Consider the following 6,100-nt stretch of genomic DNA (forward strand, 5'->3'; position numbering starts at 1 on the left):
TGGGAAGATTTTGCCTCCCATCTCACCCTCCCTCTCTCCCAGGTAGGTTTCTTATTGTTGGGTCTGCTTTGCACCCTCCTAAATGCTTCTCTTGGCAGAGGATGGAGGCTTTGGGGCATCTCCCATCCTCCAAAAACCTGGATATATTTGGGTCCCCTTCAGTTGCCCAAGCTTGGCTGCCAGCTTAGGAGCAGGAAGGCTGAGCAGTGGGAGGAGGGGTTTGCTGGGGGTCTGTGCAGTAGTTCAGTACATTTCAGTTCCTAGTGCTTGGCACGGGATGATGATGGGTCTCAGTGAGGGGGAAAATTGTTACTGTCCTGTTGCCGCGTTCCTTCCCTTTGGAGAGGTGCTGCTTTCATCTGCTCCCTCAGGCAGGCCTCTTCTAAAAAACCACAGTGTTACAAAGGACAAAACATCCACCCCTCTCCAGGCTGTGCCTGCTGCCCTCACACAGCCATGAAGGTGTCTGCACACTGAGAAGAGCCCCCTCCACACGGCCAGCATCAAGCTCTTTACCTAAAAACATACGGTTCAAAACTCCATTTTAAGATTGGTGTTCAAGGTGGGTACCCAACTCCCTGTTCCCAGTGCCCAGCTTCAAAACCTGTACATGATGCAATCCAGAGTGATGCTTGCCCCTTCAAACAGTTCCTCACAGCTCATAATTTTTAGACTTCTTTTAGACAGCATTTTAGCGGTTCTTTGAAACTTTGCTGGCCTGAAGCAGTAGCATGCACAGGACCGCAACACAGTGAAGGTGATGGAAGAATGTGGAATGAGAAGCATAAACAGGAGTTGGGCAGGTGGGGAGGGGCCAGCCTGCTGCTTCATGCAATGTCTTGAGAGCAAAGGTAAGGGGTGGCTTTTGATAAATGAAGAATGCCAATATGCTGCATCTCTGCTTTCTGGGCTTTCAAAGCTCCAAAAAAAACCAATTCTCCTGTGCCTACAGATCAATAATGGAATGAGCTGTTTGGGGATTGTCCCCTTGGTGAGGTGTGCCCCACATACTCCTTGGAGGAACTTCCACAGAAGTCATCCCTGTGCCATCTGTAGTCTGGAAAACACATCCCAGCCTTCCTCCACGTGGCTTTGTTAAATACTGCCCTCTTCAACACAGCAGGGCTGGGTCAGCTGTGATGGTGCTTTGTGCACACACTCAGTTTTCTACCTCCACACAGGTCATAAATTAAAGTATAAGGAGGAGGAATCCTGACACTGAAAAAGTCAGTGGGGTCCTGAATCCCTGGGGCAAGCGGGTGTGAATTTATGTACCTGTGCATCGTCTTGGGGAATGAAATTAAAGTGTGTCGCCCTCTATTTTCCTGGAGTGCACCAGGTGATCTGATAAGATTGTAGCTGTCTCTGAGGGACTGCAAGGCAGATGCGTGGGTCTGATGGGGAGATAAAGAGCCTTGCTTTCTTGCACTTGGAAAAAACTTGTCTGAAAAAACTGCAGCTTTCTGAGCCTTGCCATTGATTGCAGAGTGGAGGTGACTTCTAGATCCAGAAATGCTTGGTTTAAAATATTCCAGACTTTTTTTATTTCCCTCCTCATTAAATGAGGACACCTAATGTGCTGGTTTACTGTACCAGTTTTAGGAACAGAATCATTAGGATTCAGCTGCAGCACAAAGACAATGCACTAACTTCAGCTGAGCCTCAGTCATTAGGCACATATGGTTTCTATTTTCCATAGCTGTGTCTGACATATTAAATTAGTTATTTTGCCCCTGTGTGTTGGAAGCAGCAGGAATTAGTGTAGAGTTTAAACAACATACCTGGTAGAGCGAAATAAGGAAAAGTTAATGACCACAAGTACTGAAGAATTTTAAGTATTCAAGGTTGTGTTCAGGGAAGAGGAAACCCTATTATGGATCAAATAATCTCATGGCTTTCAGAGAACTCTTTCCAATAGAGCACATGAGTACTTAGAGTCTGTGTTTTGTAAGAGAAAATGAGTGACCTTATTCTCACGTTACCAAGGGAAAAAACAAGACTGAAAGTTCATCATGTTGCCAAGGCATGACAGGTGCCTGTGGTGGGGACAGGGACAGCTGCCATCCAAAGGTGACTCCTGTTTTGCTGTGCAGGTTTCATGTCCAGGGAAACACCTTTCAAGCCTGAAGTCCTGCAAGTGAAATAGAAACCAAGGGAAGCTGCAAGGGCCAGTCATCCAGGCTAATAGTGGGATAATGTTAACCCACCCTGTTTTATTTTTGTTTTTTTTTAATTTAAATGTAATTTAACTTTTTAATTGTTCACCCCTCCATGTTTTTGTGGCTTACCTGAAGCTACATGACAGCAGGTGCCTTACCAGAAATATTTGGCAATCAAACTTGTTACATCAGCCCCCAAACTGCCTCTTGCCACCTCAGAGCATCAATGCCCCAACCACCACTCCCATGCCATTTGCTTTCATCTCCCACATTAATCAAAATTGGTTTTAGCTAAGCTGACTTGCAATCTCCAGCACACCATAGCAAATTGCTAGAGAAATACTGAAAACTTCTGGGGCAGGTGTAAAACAAGCAAACAAAATCAAAGCAGTGGTTTGGATCTGTTGGAAGAAGTAAATGCTCAGCACACAACCTATGAAATCTATAAACTTGCAATAGAGAACTAAAGAATTCTATCCTAAAAATACCTGTTAAAAAGTTCATTTACAAAAGGAAGCAGAGCTTTTTGTATTGGACAACTTGCAGCACATGTCTCTCTTTTAATCCAGAGAGACTAGAAATGTCAGTGTAACAAAGTAACCATCTTTTTCTTTTCTTCCTCCTCAAGCAGCAAGAAATTTGGTGTTCTGATTGCAAATGCCCTTAGATGAACCCTGGGTGCCCCACTTGCAGTGGTGGTGGGTAGGTAGCAAAGCCTGTGGTGGTTTATTTTTCCTTGGGGTTTCCGTCCCCTGGAAGTGAAAAGTCTGCTTATAAACTGAAGAATTTTTCAAGGGGAAATGCAAGAGGAGCCCTTGTGCAGGGCTGCCATGCAGGGAAGGATATTGCAGCAGCAGCAGCAGCCCCTGAGCTGTGAAGTACCATGGCCAGCTGGCAGATGGAGATGTTCACCAGCCCTGAAACCAGAGCTTGGGAAGTGTAGGTCTCACTTAGCCCTGCAGATAGTTAAAGAGCTGTGCCTTCAGCATGATGCTTTCTCCCAAATATATGGACAGGTACATGCCATTGGCACTTGCTGGCCATGTCCCATGTAACTCCCTGTGATGAATGGGGCCACTTGCTGCCAGCCCACATCAGCACCCTGGGTCTAGGAGCTGCTACTGGCTCCTTGTCCCCCCTGGAGACAATTTGCTTTTGCAGTGGGAAAGGTAAATGGTAATGATGAAGATGATGATGATAGTGATGGTGACGCTGATGGTGGTTGCTTTATTTCTTTACCTCACTACTTACTTCTGTCTTCTGTTTTGCAGGCTAAGTGTGGAACACAGCAGTCTACACATCCATGTTCTTGTGATTGCCCTGAAGCTTACAGGCTTTTTAGAAGGGCAAAGAGCTTCAGAGAAGCTGGCAGTGCTCCTGTCATCAGCTGGCAGTTATCAATGGGATGCTAACCACAACATAATGGAGCAGCTTGGACCATAGAAAAGCTGTCTGGATACCTATTCTCAAAGAAAACTGTTTTCTTTGCATGCGTGCACAACCTGCTGTTCTTTCAATCTTCAGAACACCGAAATCATGACATTTTCACCAAAACATCCACCAGAGTCTGTCCTTAGAAATACAAGGCCTCACACCCCAGCAGGGCCTGTTTCTTTCTCCCCATACAACACACACTGGCCACAAGGACTACAAAGCTTATGTCTTTAGCACATTTCCCCCCAACCAATGACTACAGTGGGATGAAAAGAACGAGCTTCTGACTGCTCAAACCAAGAGCCTTATTTCCACCTGTTAAACAACATCTCTGTGTCAGCAGAGTCCAGCATAGAGGAGGAGACAGACTATATTTAAATCAATCATTTCTCATTGAATTAAATGAAACTATATACAGGAATAACTATATACATGAAGAAACAAGTCTCGACATCGCCTCTTCTCCAGGATCCATCTGAGTCTGTTCTGAGCAGCAGAAGTACTCATAGATAAATGGGATGATACAGTCCTGGACTGAGGTCCACCCTGCAGGTTGGGCACATGTCAGCATTCTCCAGGGCAATAGGGAGGCACCGACTACAGAAAACATGGCCACAAAGAGTTGACACAAGCTGTCGTTCACTTTGCACAATCTGGAAGAAAGAAAACCACAACATGTATTGGGAGGAAAGAATTTGAGTTTGCTGCTCCGTTGGCACCAGGCAAATGAGACTTTAGAGCACCTGCAGTCAGAATAACCAGGGACCCACAGATCTGCCAGTGCCATCTTGGCCAAGGCTTCTCCCTGTACGTTCACCACCAAGAAGGGACTTGTGGAGCTTCACAGCAAGGGCTCTGCTTCCAGCAGCTGCCCGCAGCATCCCACATCAGCCCACCGACTTGAGCAGCTCCCCTTCTGTCCCCTTCCCCCTCCCACAAAGCAGAAAAGATGACACTGTGTGAATCCTCACCTCTGAGTAAGTATCCATGCAAATTGGACACCTTATAACAACTCCTCGCTGGGCACTAGAGGGAACAGAACGAGAAAGAACATGCAGCTGTTAATATCACCACACTGCAGTGCTTATTGAGACATAAAAGCTCACATAATCCTGCAACTGCACTGACCAGCCATGACACATTTCCTTTGAAAAACCCTGCTGCCTTTAACTCTCTTTGCTGCACATGATGAGCAGTTAGGGTCTCCCTGCCCTGACAGAAAGAGTGTCCTGGTCTTTCACCAGGAGAAAGGTGCAGCCAGTCATTCTGCTCTGGGATTTGAAGTAACAGCAGTCTCTAGCAGTTTATGTATGGCAGCTTTGACTTCCACCAGGTCATCAATAACAGCTTTGGAACTACAGCATCCAGCTTTCCGCTGGGAACTATTCACCCCAGAATATTCATTCCAGGACCCAGGTCTAACGCTACAGAGTAACACGGCTCTGGCCAGCTCCAGCCCCAGGAAGGAGCCCTTGGTCCATGTTAAATGCTGCAGCACTGAGCTCTTTCAGCCTTACCTAAACAGAGCAGGAAGGCTCATTCAGTAACAGAGAAGCTTGAGACTGAAGGAACAAAGTATTCCTTTTTTATATTAATCAAGTGGTGGGATTTGTTCACCGACAGACTAAACAACCAAAACTTAAACATCTACAAATTCAATAGCAAAATGCATTATGGTTTAGAATAGAAGAAGCCCTTGAGGTGGCATATTTAAGACCTGACACCTAAAAGTTCCATACTCAAGTGCTCTCCTACGTTGCCTTGCCAAAAGGCTCAAAGCACACCAGCTTCTATAAAACCTGTGTCTTTCCCCCCCACCCCAAAGAAACACTTCAGAAAACCTTATACCATCATTCTCATCTCCTTTGTCTCCCCTAGTGACATGGACACCTGATTTAATTTCACCAGTCTAATGCACTGCACCTTTCTTATCCTAATGGAGTTCTCCTACAGCAGGACTTTCCTGTTTCTCCCTGCAGAATGGGGCTTTTACTGTGCAGGCACCCAGCTTGGGCTGCAAGATCCCCATCACATGTGCAAACAAATCAGGCCTTGTGACAGCCAGGACTGGCCATAAAAGCATGACCTCCACAACCGCCTGTGTGCAAGCCTGCCCTGGGAAGAAGGGCTCCAGCTCCAGGAGAGAGGCAGCCAGCTGATGCCACATGTGAAAAAGCAGGGAATTTCTGCTGGAATTTGCCCAGCTGCTGCCTGCCGGTCCCATGATGCCAAGCCTCATCGATAACAATGGAATTATTTCCATATCTAACAGCGCTACTAGAGCTGGTCAGAAAAAGTAAATGCAATACATTATGAGCTGTGACCAATCCCCCTTCCTTGCCATACCCCCGCACTCGTCTCTAAGGTTGTGTGCAAAGTTGTACATCTGCCTTGGGCTGCCCTTTTCTCCCAAAATGCAAAAGGTCTCATTTGCTCCTCATGCAACACGGGAGAAGGAGGGAAATAAGTAGAGTAAGGGAAGGCTTCCCAGATAAACCAGGCACAGC

General features: G+C 46.3%; 1 long non-coding RNA gene across 1 annotated transcript; it reads left to right on the top strand.

Annotated features, from left to right (window-relative positions):
- The first annotated feature begins 271 nt into the window (after window positions 1-271).
- On the top strand, window positions 272-1,266 carry LOC138108989 (uncharacterized). Its single transcript, XR_011150184.1, has 2 exons — window positions 272-851; window positions 953-1,266. It is a non-coding gene; the product is annotated as an uncharacterized lncRNA (long non-coding RNA).
- Window positions 1,267-6,100: the final 4,834 nt, after the last annotated feature.

The sequence above is a fragment of the Aphelocoma coerulescens genome, chromosome 4, assembly GCF_041296385.1.
Source record: "Aphelocoma coerulescens isolate FSJ_1873_10779 chromosome 4, UR_Acoe_1.0, whole genome shotgun sequence".
In the NCBI taxonomy this organism is placed as follows: domain Eukaryota; kingdom Metazoa; phylum Chordata; class Aves; order Passeriformes; family Corvidae; genus Aphelocoma; species Aphelocoma coerulescens.